The sequence below is a fragment of the Scomber scombrus genome, chromosome 22 (genome assembly GCF_963691925.1).
Source record: "Scomber scombrus chromosome 22, fScoSco1.1, whole genome shotgun sequence".
Lineage (NCBI taxonomy): Eukaryota > Metazoa > Chordata > Actinopteri > Scombriformes > Scombridae > Scomber > Scomber scombrus.
This window is the reverse complement of record NC_084991.1, coordinates 9,661,652-9,673,667: the sequence shown is the minus strand read 5'-3', so window position 1 is coordinate 9,673,667 and position 12,016 is coordinate 9,661,652.

The following is a 12,016-nucleotide window of genomic DNA, read 5'->3' as shown; positions in this document are numbered from 1 at the left end:
GTCGACTGGTTCGTTGAAAACCTTTTCTAGTTGTGCTAGATAAAAATTCAGGATAACAAAAGTCAGTAGGAGTCAAAATAAAAAATGTCAACCTCATGGTGAACCAAAGTGGTGGACGGACAGACCAACATCCATTGAGCCATGCTGCTGATGCCATGTGGCTGAGCAGTTTAGAATTTAAAGGACTAGCCCACTGTTTTTTTTCTGACTTAGCTGTATCATTAAGGAGAGTGATACAGTCGGGGAGGTATCTGTGTAGGGGATCCAACCCACTGCTTAGGATTTAGGTGTTAAAGGAAAAAATTCCGTCGAAGCTGCCAAGTCAGGATACAACATGAATTCACTCACATGTTCCTTCACAGACCTGGCCTGATCCTGGAAGGCAGTCAAATAAAATGAAAAATAAATCCATCTTTTTACCACTGAGTAATCTAATTGCAGTTTAGCATTAGGGATATCAACTTTCAGCAGACCTTGCTGTTGCTACCACATGGGCTCCTCCTGCAAATAGTAATTACAGTGTGTAGATATTAGCTCATGTTGTTCCTAAAAAAGATGGACTTAGAAGTGACCTTAACAATTCCAAAGTTATCCTGCCTCTCCAAAATCTCTAAAAAAAAACCATTCAGCACACTGCACTGTAAATATACATATAGTTTTGGTCATGTAGTCATTTTACCATATCAGTTGCTACAGTTTTAAATAATTACATTTCTGGTTTAGACAATAAGAGGCGTTGTGTCTCATGCATAGATGTATTACTCATACTATACACTGTCATCATTTATAGATTTGGATGGTGAAACTTTAATGTCTGAGTGTCACTGCTGTTGTATTATTCCACTGACACCCATGGTTTCCATGGCACTCTGACAGATGGTCAACAAACATGAAGGATAAAAATAAAAAAAAACCTTCCCCTCCTTTTTTGCCCTTTCTTAATGTAGAAGTTTTCCAAGTGATCTTTCATATACATAAGACCAAAATCAAGGCAAAGAGGAAGGCCAACTTTTATCATTAAAACACTTTTCGCACTTTTGAACTTCCAATATTTCCTTTATTATATGGGCTACTTTGCCAATATTGCATCATCATTTTACTGAGGATATCTATGATCTACTCATGATGATGCATTAACCCTGCATGAACTAGAGCGAGAGAGATAAAGGAGGTGTGACGAGAGAGTAAGAGCAGAGACAAAGAGATAAAGAGAAGTATGATGAGGTATGGTGTTCATGATGACTAGGCAGGACAGGCAGGCAGGGAGTACTGGCCCTGTGCAGTTCATATTCAGGAGGAAGGGAGGGTGAGGATTACAGTAGATAGAAGCAGCAGTTGGGGGTGAGATATAGGGAATGGGGGAGGAAGGAAGAGTAAAGTGCAGAGGAGAAAGGGAGGGCAGACAGAGAGAAAGCGGGAATAAGATAAGATTTATTCTGTGCATCGCACTGGCCTCCTCTCATGCACACTGGAGAGTGTAATAACTGGCAATACAATCAAACTTAAGAGCAAGACTCCACTCACAAAACAGTTTAAATCCAGGAAGTGAAGAACTGAAAAGAGAGACAAAGGTGATGACAAATTAAAACAGGAAATAACCAAGAACGTACAAACTCTGACACACTTAATAGGCACCAGAAACAGCCTCATTTGTTGTTTGGCAAATAAAGAACCAAACTGATCCTTTAAACTCTGGAAAGCATGTGTGTCATCGAGACTAAACAGTTGTTGACTAAGCTTAAAGTGTTAGGTATACTGAACTTTTCTTCTCAGGTTCAATTAATTTAACACAGTTGTATTTACATTTTCACAAATCATGAGAAGAGCAGAACAAATTAGTCGAGTTGAATTCAGTTAACTCAGATTTTTAAATCAGCATGGGAACAGATTACACTGACTTTGTAAATTATAGGCCTATTACAAATGTAGGAAAACAGCAATTAGACATACAAATAGAAGTTTTTCATTTACATTAAATGGTCAAAAAGCTGCATTTATATAGCACTTTCATACCAGAGCAGTTTAACACTGTGCTTTTCATTTATCCAGGAACACACAAAAACTCTGAATGAATGTCACATTTGTATGATATGAGTTTTGCATCGGCTGCAGAGGAAGGTAACTGTACACAAGTCTCAACTGAGAGGAAGTGAAGAAAATGCCGACATAAATACTTTGATCTGGCTGTGATGAAATGGTTAATGAATATATATGTGAATTTATGCATAATATTTTATATTAAATAATACTCACTTGACCTTTTGCAGCACACTGTTGGTGTGTTTTTGGCAACCACAATAAGCAAACTGTAATAAAAGATGAGTGTACTGCATAGTCTCCATTATACTGACTATTTTCAGTTTAGGAACATGTAGTTACATGCGCTATTTGGCACATATTGATTGTATGTGGTGTGTTATGTTTGGATTCAACTTGTAAAGAACTGTAAAACTTATTTCCTTTCTTCAGTATTTTTAAAAATAACAGTTGGGTAAGTAGGCCACACACACACACAACGAACTGGTGATAAGAATTATGAATGAATTTCCCGACATGAACACTAAAGAGAAGTAATTTTCATAAACACCCAGGTGAACAATAACTGAAACAGTCATTTTTGTTTCTAAACCACTAAATATCTGCTGGGAGCAGTTTGGCATGCTTATTGCAAATCAATCTTAGATCAATGAATTATATCACGAAAGGAATCTGTGCATGTGATAGCTGCGCTGAGAGAGGAACAAATCATCCTACTGACGGTAAACGTTCATTGGTTGTAATGCAGGTTGAATCACCTTCTGCATGGTTTGATTTATGGGGATTACTGTAAACGCCTTTGACTGCACGCACAGGTATAATATTTTTATGTTTGCTGTAGCTTATAATTATACAGGATCACAGCTCTGTCAGCTTAGTAAGCACACAAGGCAAACAAAGCACATGTGCACACCCACTAACCAATGTATGCACTCGCACTATTCACACACTTGTCCCTACACACTTCTGACTCATGGCTGGTGACGATGTGTATTTGCATCACGTCAGGCGCTGTTTTTCATTACCGCCTCTCTACGCTACACTGTACCATACTTTTCTTAGAAAGGAATGTGAGGAAAAACACTGGCACAGATTCCAGTAGGGGTTTACCCTCCCGCACAGGCTTGGATCGGAAAAGTACCTCTATCTGTTTGGAAATGTGCCCCGCCTGCAGAGCAGAGAGGGCAGCATGCCAACCCCTCTGCACCTGTGTCTCCGCCCAGCGGTTTTTGGAGGGAAATAGTTTGGCACCAGTTGAATTGCTGCTTGGATTAGTTTGGTTGTGAGTGCTTATGGTAAAATCAGTTCCTTTGGTGTGTTTGTGTGTGTGTTTTCTGTCATTTTAAGTCACTAAATTTCAGATATTTGCTTTAACATATAAAGTCAGAATTCCAAATAAATTCAATTTGCCAAATTGGCTACTTGGGAAGACACCGCCTACTGTGTAGGATCAAGGCTGGCAGCAGTTTGCATAGCCTTATTTGGTAAAAAGAAGAGGCAAAATGTTGCACTTATATTTTCATCATATTTCAAAGGTAAATTAGAAAACTTACCTAAGGCAACCTAAGATTTTACAAGATAGAATCTGAGCCAGTGACCTATATGTTATTGTTGACTCAAATAATCGTGAAATTGTGAAATATTATCCTTCATTTCCTCATTCACCAGCTGCTATACTGAGAATCTGCAGAAGTGAGTTCCACAGTTTCATGACTAGACTGGCTCCTTCAAGCTGAAAGCATGTGTGTGCGTGCGTGTGGTAAAGCCAAGCACAGCCACACCCTTGTTGTAGTAAAATCACACACATCATTATACCACAACCCAAACAAAACCCAAGTGCTGATGCAAAACTGCAATGGCAAGATGACAGCGTGTGACATTATCAGCTGAGACATCTCACGGCACTTTTAAACAAGAGCAAGCACACAACCAGCTGGGTCATTTTGATACTTTCTGACAGCGTTATGACTTGGCATGTGTCTGATTCTGTGATGTTTTTTTTATTGGGGAAATTGATCAAGTGAAAACTGAAAGAAGACAGGAAGAGTGATGGAGAAAAGGGCTGGATGTTGAACATATTGTATATGTGTAGAGTGAATGTGAGTGCCAGCGCTATCTCTATTATTAATCAGCCATATGTTGCTGCTCAGTATGGAAAATATTCTGGGGTTTGTATATTTTTTTGGCAGGGTATCAAATACCTCACGTGTCCCTCATGTGTAAAATCCCCTGTATACTCCGAAAGATTGGTATGAAACTCAAAAAGCACCCTCTTGCATCCTAAATCCATTTTAATTTCCGCTTGTGGGATACATTCGCCTCTTATCTCTCACTCGTTGCCTTATCTTTGCGTGCTGTTTGAGTGTCTCTGAGTGTCATGTGCCTGCCTGTGTGATCACCTTAAATGACTTTTAAGACACACCTTTGGGAGACCTGTAGAGATCACCCACTTCAGAAAGCTGTCAGAGATAAAATCTCGTTCTCAGAGAAGCGAGCCATGGAGCTTCATTGTGCCCGAGCAGCTGTCAAACAGCGAAGACGAGAGGTGAGGAGGGAAGCAGTGACAAGAAAGATAGATCTCCGCTTCACTATGCAGGCTGGAGCTTTTCCAAACCACCTTCCTTAGTTTTTAGCCCTCTCTCCACATGAGGCTCCACTTGGTCTCTTTAAGCATGCCCTAATTAGATTAGTGGACTTTATTAGTTGCCCAGTGAACAGAGAGGTAGATAGATAAAAGGAAAGAGAGGGGGAAAAAAGAAGGAAAGAAAACCTTCAATAAACAACCATGTCGTCACTCTTTGATCTTTCTTGCCTGTGAAACACGCTCCTTGTCCCCTCCAAAGGCCCTTCATCACCCGACATTCACTCACGCCGATACACACACACACACACACACATTTGCCCTCAGGGTTCAATGCGGTGAGACCTGAGCACACGAACCAGCGCCTGTCTTTCATTTTGCCTTTCCAAAAGCAACGAGAGAGGTGGAGGCCAAGAGAGACAGAGAGAGAAATTACGAGACGCGCTCACTACATTCCTTCCAATTTAATGGCCGCTGTAGTATGTCCTGTTTTGACAAGGAATGAATTTGGGCCCCAATACTCTCCACTATTTCCTATCAGCAGATGACTTACAGCCTGGTGGTGTGAGCATATGAGGGGTTCACTTCCAAAAATATTAGGGTGCCAGTTTAGGGGATGAAACATTACAACCTGAACCTCAACAGTCATCTATAGACTCCCTGAAATACATTACAATCTGCAAAATGATCATTTTGTCAACAAGTCAATATGTGACAAATTAGTTCAAGTAAGGAGGATGACCTATTTTTTTCAAATGACGATTAACAGCTTTTAGACTCAATCTCATCACAGGCTGATTAAAAACAGTCCAGATGTGCCCAAACACAAAACAGAGTGAATACATGTTTATTCATTGTTTGTTCATGTACTACAAGGCGGGTTCCATCTGTTGTTTTTCATTTTTCCCTGTTTGACCCCTGGATGAATATGATCGTTGGCTCAGAATAGATGTTTGTGTTCTCATGCCTATTTTCTTCATAGTTCTATTTCATTCCCCAAAGTGATCTTGTATAAAAAAGTGCTAAATTTAAAAAAAGCCTATTATATGTTATAAACACATTAAAAGATGTTTGTAAAGTTGTTGAACTGAATGCTAAATTTGCCATATCGACCAATAAAGTGATAATGTTTTTGCCTCCAAAAGACCAATGTAGAATTAAACAAATGCTTATTCTCTACTTTTAATCATTTTAATTTAAAAAATGTCATTACCTGTTATTAAATGTTGTCTTGTGTGTTCACAACAATTATAGAAATAGACTTTTCAATCTCACAATTTCTGCTTGAATGGCTCCCATATTGTCCTTGCATGGTCACGTGAAAGTTAAGGTTTCATTAGTTTCCTCTTTGACAAAACATGCACAGCCCTGATAAGATCTCTACCTCTCTCCCCCTCCATCTACCTTCTCTATGGGCCACTGACTGCACCAACTGGGAGGAAGACAAACAGTTTGACTGCTGCCCTTGCACTACTCTGATCCCTTTGAAGCTGACCGGCAATCCGCCCAGAGGTTCCTTAATAACACTGGACATTAGAGAGACCAGTGATAAAACCACTCCCTCCTTCTATAGATTGACCTAGATGGGAAAAATGGCCTCCCTCAGGGTTAATAACATGATGAAAGGGTGGTTTAATGAGAAACGTCCAGATGACTGACCATCAGTTACCTGAAGGCATTAGTGGACCTTCCTCATACACCTTAAAACTGGACTGTTCATGTCTCTGTAGCTTGCTGTAAAATCGTGAACCATATTTCAGATACACCTCCCACAATATTCTTTAAACAAATGAGGCTACTTGCAAAATGTGTTATCTACTGTTCTTATCTACTGTAACAGTGGCCTGTTGTCATTTTTTTGTGAACAGTTAAGCGTGTCTCACCAATTACACTGTATGCATGCTTGTAACCCAGTTGCAAAGGGGTTTTGAAACCTACATATTTTCCATGATTTTAAGCTAGCTTCTTTTCTAGCTTTCTTCTTCTTTTCCCCCATCTTTTGTTAGCTTGGCAAACTACCAACTGTCAATAAGCAGAATTTTGTCCCAGTGAAGGACATCATGAACTACATGAAAGGCATGTCCAATCTATTGAGGGAAATGCCAGTGTCATTTAACACTACATTGAGCAGTAGAGGCCTAGAAACTGCTTCAGCGTTCTTTGTGTGTCATGGCTTTTCTGCATGACTCATTTGCATATTTGTATTGCTTACACCGGTAGAGCACAAGACAAAAGATAAATGGAGACCCAATCATCAGCACGTTGCTTCATAATGCCACTAGTGCACAAAGCAGCATAACAAGTTGAAAACACTACTTTGGTATATTATTCCTTCTAAAGTTTATTGGTAAGAATGTTAGCAAACAGTTGCTATTTACATGTCCAGCAGACACAGAAGAACATTCATTTGGAGTTGTGTTTCTAGCCACCCTCACAATTTAACTCATTATTCACTCTTCTCTTAGCCAATGTTCCCTCTAATTTTTAAAACTGCTGAGCAGAAATTCAACTCCCCTGATGACCTGCTTGAGCAACTGTGAGTGACAATACGTCCACATGCCGGTGCTATGGCCTCACCTGTCCAACTCCAAATATCAGTACAATTGACTATTACTATAATGATTAATAACAGATTATTTTGACAACATTACCTAGGCTACTCCATATCTAGGTCACTGTTAATGAAAACAAAATACAATATTGTTTTGGCAACATTTATTTTGCATTTATTTCCATATGAACAATTATGTCAAAAAATAACTAAGTTGGTGTTATCAACTCTTGACACATTTTTGATATGAACAGTGATAAAAATCTCAGGAAAAAACTTTGAATTGAACAGAATTGTATAGGGCTGGGACGATATGCTTTTCTCCCGATTCGATCTAAATTGCGATTCTACGATACTGCTGATTCTCTCGATTTTTATTCTGCATTTTAAACATTTATCTGCACACAAACACTGTAGGAGCCTATAAATTAACATACTCCATTATAAAGTGAACTTAAACCCTTTTCAAAACCTGCACTCTCTGTATGTAAAAAAGGCTGACAAATGCACATTGCACAATATTAAAAAAATGTTAAAAAAACAAATAATTAAAAAAAAATGTTTTCCTGTGTCTGTGTGTGTGTGTGAGAGAGCTTGTAAAATTGTAATGAACTGTAACTGTAATGAATGGAAACATTGTCCAATGTCCACAGCAATCCACAGAGTTGTACTGTGTCCAGTGAAAGACCTCCTTTGCTCATTTGGCCTTATTCTGAAAAACAAAGAATAAAAACACACAGACAGCTGATATTAGCACTTAATACTAATGGTTAATTTTCATAGAGGATAATTATTAATGAGTGAGACAATATGAACATATATAATCTGATGACAGGGAATAAAATATCACCTTATTTTTCCCGCCTGTCCTTCTCACTTCTCCAGTGGTTGTAGACTTTGTCCACACTGATAGCAGCACCATCTTCTTCTTGCCTTGACTTTATTCGCATCAGCTGGTCCAGATGTGTCACTTCAAGACGATTTCTGGATTTGGTCTTGATGCGATTCATCAAACTAAAGCCTCGTTCACAGTCAGCACTGGATGCTTGAAATGTATCACAAATGTCCACAAGCTGTGAGACCTCCTTCAGCTCCTCACATCTTAGTGTTGCAGCCACCATGTCAGAGAATGTCTTAATCGACCCTTGTTTGTGTTTTTGTTTCACTATGTACTTGAAATCAGCATATTCATGCTTGATGTCATCCATAGACTCTGGGTGGAGAATGGTCTCATACTTTTGTGCTAGCATTGCAATGTCTGTGGTTCCATAATCAACACTGACATCTGTGCACAGGACTTCAATGTCGAATGCAGACCACTCTTTCAAACCATCCACTGGAAAACGAGCATCCGAGTGATCACACAGCTTTGAAATAAACTGAGTAATGTCCTTGGTAATGTCCCCATCAGCTTCTGAAGCCCTTATCACCTCCATGACACGGTCACTCCACTGAGGCGTATTCTCCAAGTACTGGGCATGCAGCTTCTCAATCTTTGCGCTTGCATAGCAGTGTCCTTCCATCACAGTCAGGTTGCGTCTTTGAAGAGAAAGGCACAAGTTTGCCAGTTCACGTAACACATCTCCAAGAGCAGTGAGAGTAACCTTGTACTTTGGATCACTCAGCTTTTTGTAGCAGTATTTTGCCACTGGATCTCCATTGTCACTTGCTTGTGCTCTGCAGTATTCTTTGAGGACAGTGTAGTTTCGCAGAACAGCATTCACAGCTTGTTGGCGTGACAGCCAACGCACTTCATTCAGAGGCCTGAATGACAGCGTTTCCTCATTTAGAACCTCAGCTAGTTCTCTGAATTTGCACTTCTTCACTGATGATCTTGAGAAAATAGAATATATAGTTCTTAGAAGAGTTTCCACATCTCGCATTAAGGGAACATCTTTCCAAGCATCATCAATGCCCAAGTCCTCCCTGTGGGCCACACAATGTTGTTCTGTGAGGTGTGGTATTTGCTGCTTTAATAAAGCTGCTACACCATTGTGCTTTCCAAGCATTACTGAAGCACCGTCAGAGGTCAGCATCACCATTTTCTGCAGGTCTAGTTCTTGGCTGGAGTAGAAGTCTGTGATTGCCTTCACAAGATCATGAGCAGTGCATGCCTTCAACTGAACGATGCCACCAAACACAGTTTTGCAATTGACGTCATTCTCCTCTCTGTATTTGAAATACAACACTAGCATTTTATGCAGTGTTACGTCTGTGCTCTCATCAATGATCAAAGTATGCCATGGGGCGTTTCGGATACTGCACATAGTCTCATTCTGTACAACTGCATTGATTGACTCAGCAAATTCAAAGGAGTAATTTTTGCTCCTCCAGTGTTCTGGTATACTCACATATTTTGCCATGTGGTCATGGATTTGTTGAACAGCTAGCATCGATGCGTTCATTGATGGCAAGTAGAACATCGTCAATGAAAATTTTGATTTGCTCTGGATCTGACTTTTTCTTGAGTGACAGTTCATTTCTCTTTTGCCGCTCCTCCGCGCTTTCTTGGAGTAACGATCCAATCCCAAGCCCCTGCTTTCGTCGTTTTACAGTGTTAACAGCATGCAAATGTCCTTTTGTTCCAACATGTCGCTTTAGGTAGTCTAGCTTCCAGTCACTCCACACTTTCCCCTCTGAAAACTCGCCTTTTACGTTTGCGTCACTGCACGTCTTGCAAACGACTCCAGTCTCGGTTGAGAAAGAAAAAATGTCGCCGAGTTTCACCAGTGTTCCCTCGTCCGTATTCATGTACTGTGACAGCCACTCCACTTTAAACGACACACGTTTTTTCTTCACCTTTCCGCCGGCAGTCTCACTTCCCTCCCGTGTAGCCATGGCTGAATGCTATTGCTAATAACAACAATGCCACAAGTTAACAGCGGCTACTCGTCATCACAGTTATTGATTGGCTGTCAAGCTAAACAACCGCTGCGTATTGGCTGGGCAGCGCCTCGTGGGCATGTTTTTTTTTTTTTTTTTAATGATCACTGGCTGAGAGCAGCCCTGTCACCTGTCACTCATTGCAGTGATAAACGCCCACACGGTTTAGGTCATACATTTCAGAATTCGAAGCACACAGGGAGAAAAAAAAAAAAACAAACTAGTCGGGGATATTCGAGTGCGCAACTTTTTTTGTCTTCTGCGCAAAGAGGTGGGGGGCAGTGCGCAATTGCGCAGTAAAACACCTTAGAGGGAACAGTGCTCTTAGCTCTGTTTTGGTCACCACCAACTCCATATCTAGCTCTTCAGTTGCTAAATGCTTCGCTATTCGTCAGCCAGTTGCTAACTTTGTCTGTCTGCCTTTTGACTCTTTACAGATGGTACATAGTGGGTTGCCTGCTGCTGCTGGATGCTGGACATGACACCAATGAGAGCGGTGAAAAAGCAAAGCAACACAGTAAAGTTGCACGCCTTAAAAAAACAATACAAGGGGGTAAAATATGCTAAAATGTTCATGTAACCCAGGTGTAAAACCCAGTTAACTAAACTGTAGAGCTATCCTGAAAAGGAAATTAATGTTTAATTTACTGTTTTATATGTTAAAACATCTTTAATTTTTTTCCGATTTGCACTCGAATGTAACATGTTTTTCCTAGTCGCACTTGAATTCAACACTGGTTTTCAACCGCACTTGAAGGTGGCACTCAGGTTCACGGTTTAACCAAACAAATGCGGCTAACCGTTGATTAGCCAATTAGGGGGCACGTTCAACCTATTTTGTAGAAAATAAGTCAGTAAGCGGTAAGATATTGATTGTAGTAAAGCTACCGCAAACTATTTAAGTTATTGTTAGCTTCAATTAGTCTCTTTGTTTACAATTTAACACTCTGATTCAGCGGTAACGCAGACGAACCGCTTTTCCCTTCTTGAGAGCTGAGAGCCGACGACACTCAGCATTGGAAGAAAATGCATCGGTGAGAGTGATATGTTAGCCGCTGCTGCTGCTTATGTCTTAACGGGTTAGCTATGTGGAGATGCTTTAGTGCACTGTTGCAGTATGTTTCATGGTGTAATTATTTGATTCTTTAGTCTGTGTATTTAATGCACTAAAATGAACATTGCTAATTAACAACATAATTTTTTAGTACATGTGACTGCAGGCAGCACAAAGTACGTGTTTATGTGATTAGCACTGTCAATGTGTTAAAGGAAATGTTTGAAGGATTTATTTTTCTAACTTTAAGAAAAGGGAATTTATTTTGTTATAAGAATTATAGCGTTAAGAATTGCACTTAAAACCTCAGTTGTGAGTTAAAAGGTTAATCTCATGATCTTTAAAAATGAAACATGATGAATATATTTTCTCATGATTTAAAATTCTGGTTAAATGTTTGAATTATTATTCAATGATTCATTTAAAAGCACTTGATTTATAACTTGGAAATAATTGAACTTTAGTGTAATGTAGGTTAAAAGTTAAAGGAGACTGTCATTATGCTTCAGTTATGTTGTACAACAATTAGATTTAACTTAAGGGTCCTGTTTACTTAAATAAACAGGTCAGGTTTTTTGGAGACCCCTGGTCTTCGTAGAAGTCCCTGCATATGAAGAGGATCCAGAGCTTGGATGGAGTGGTTCGATGATTCGATGATCCATAGATGGCGAGCCTCCCGCAGATCCTAGAAAAGTTCTACTAACTACAGTTGGTGACTGTCACACAACAGTGATACATAAAGGGACAACACACATGGATTGATCAGAGAAACATCTTGAAACACAAAACAGTACCGGTACTTAACTAAAAGGGGAATAAGACTTTAATATTTGAAAGGCACCATTTTCTTTTCTTTATTATTTTTCATATTACTGTTTATGTAAATGTTGTAAACCTTTACTTGATTATA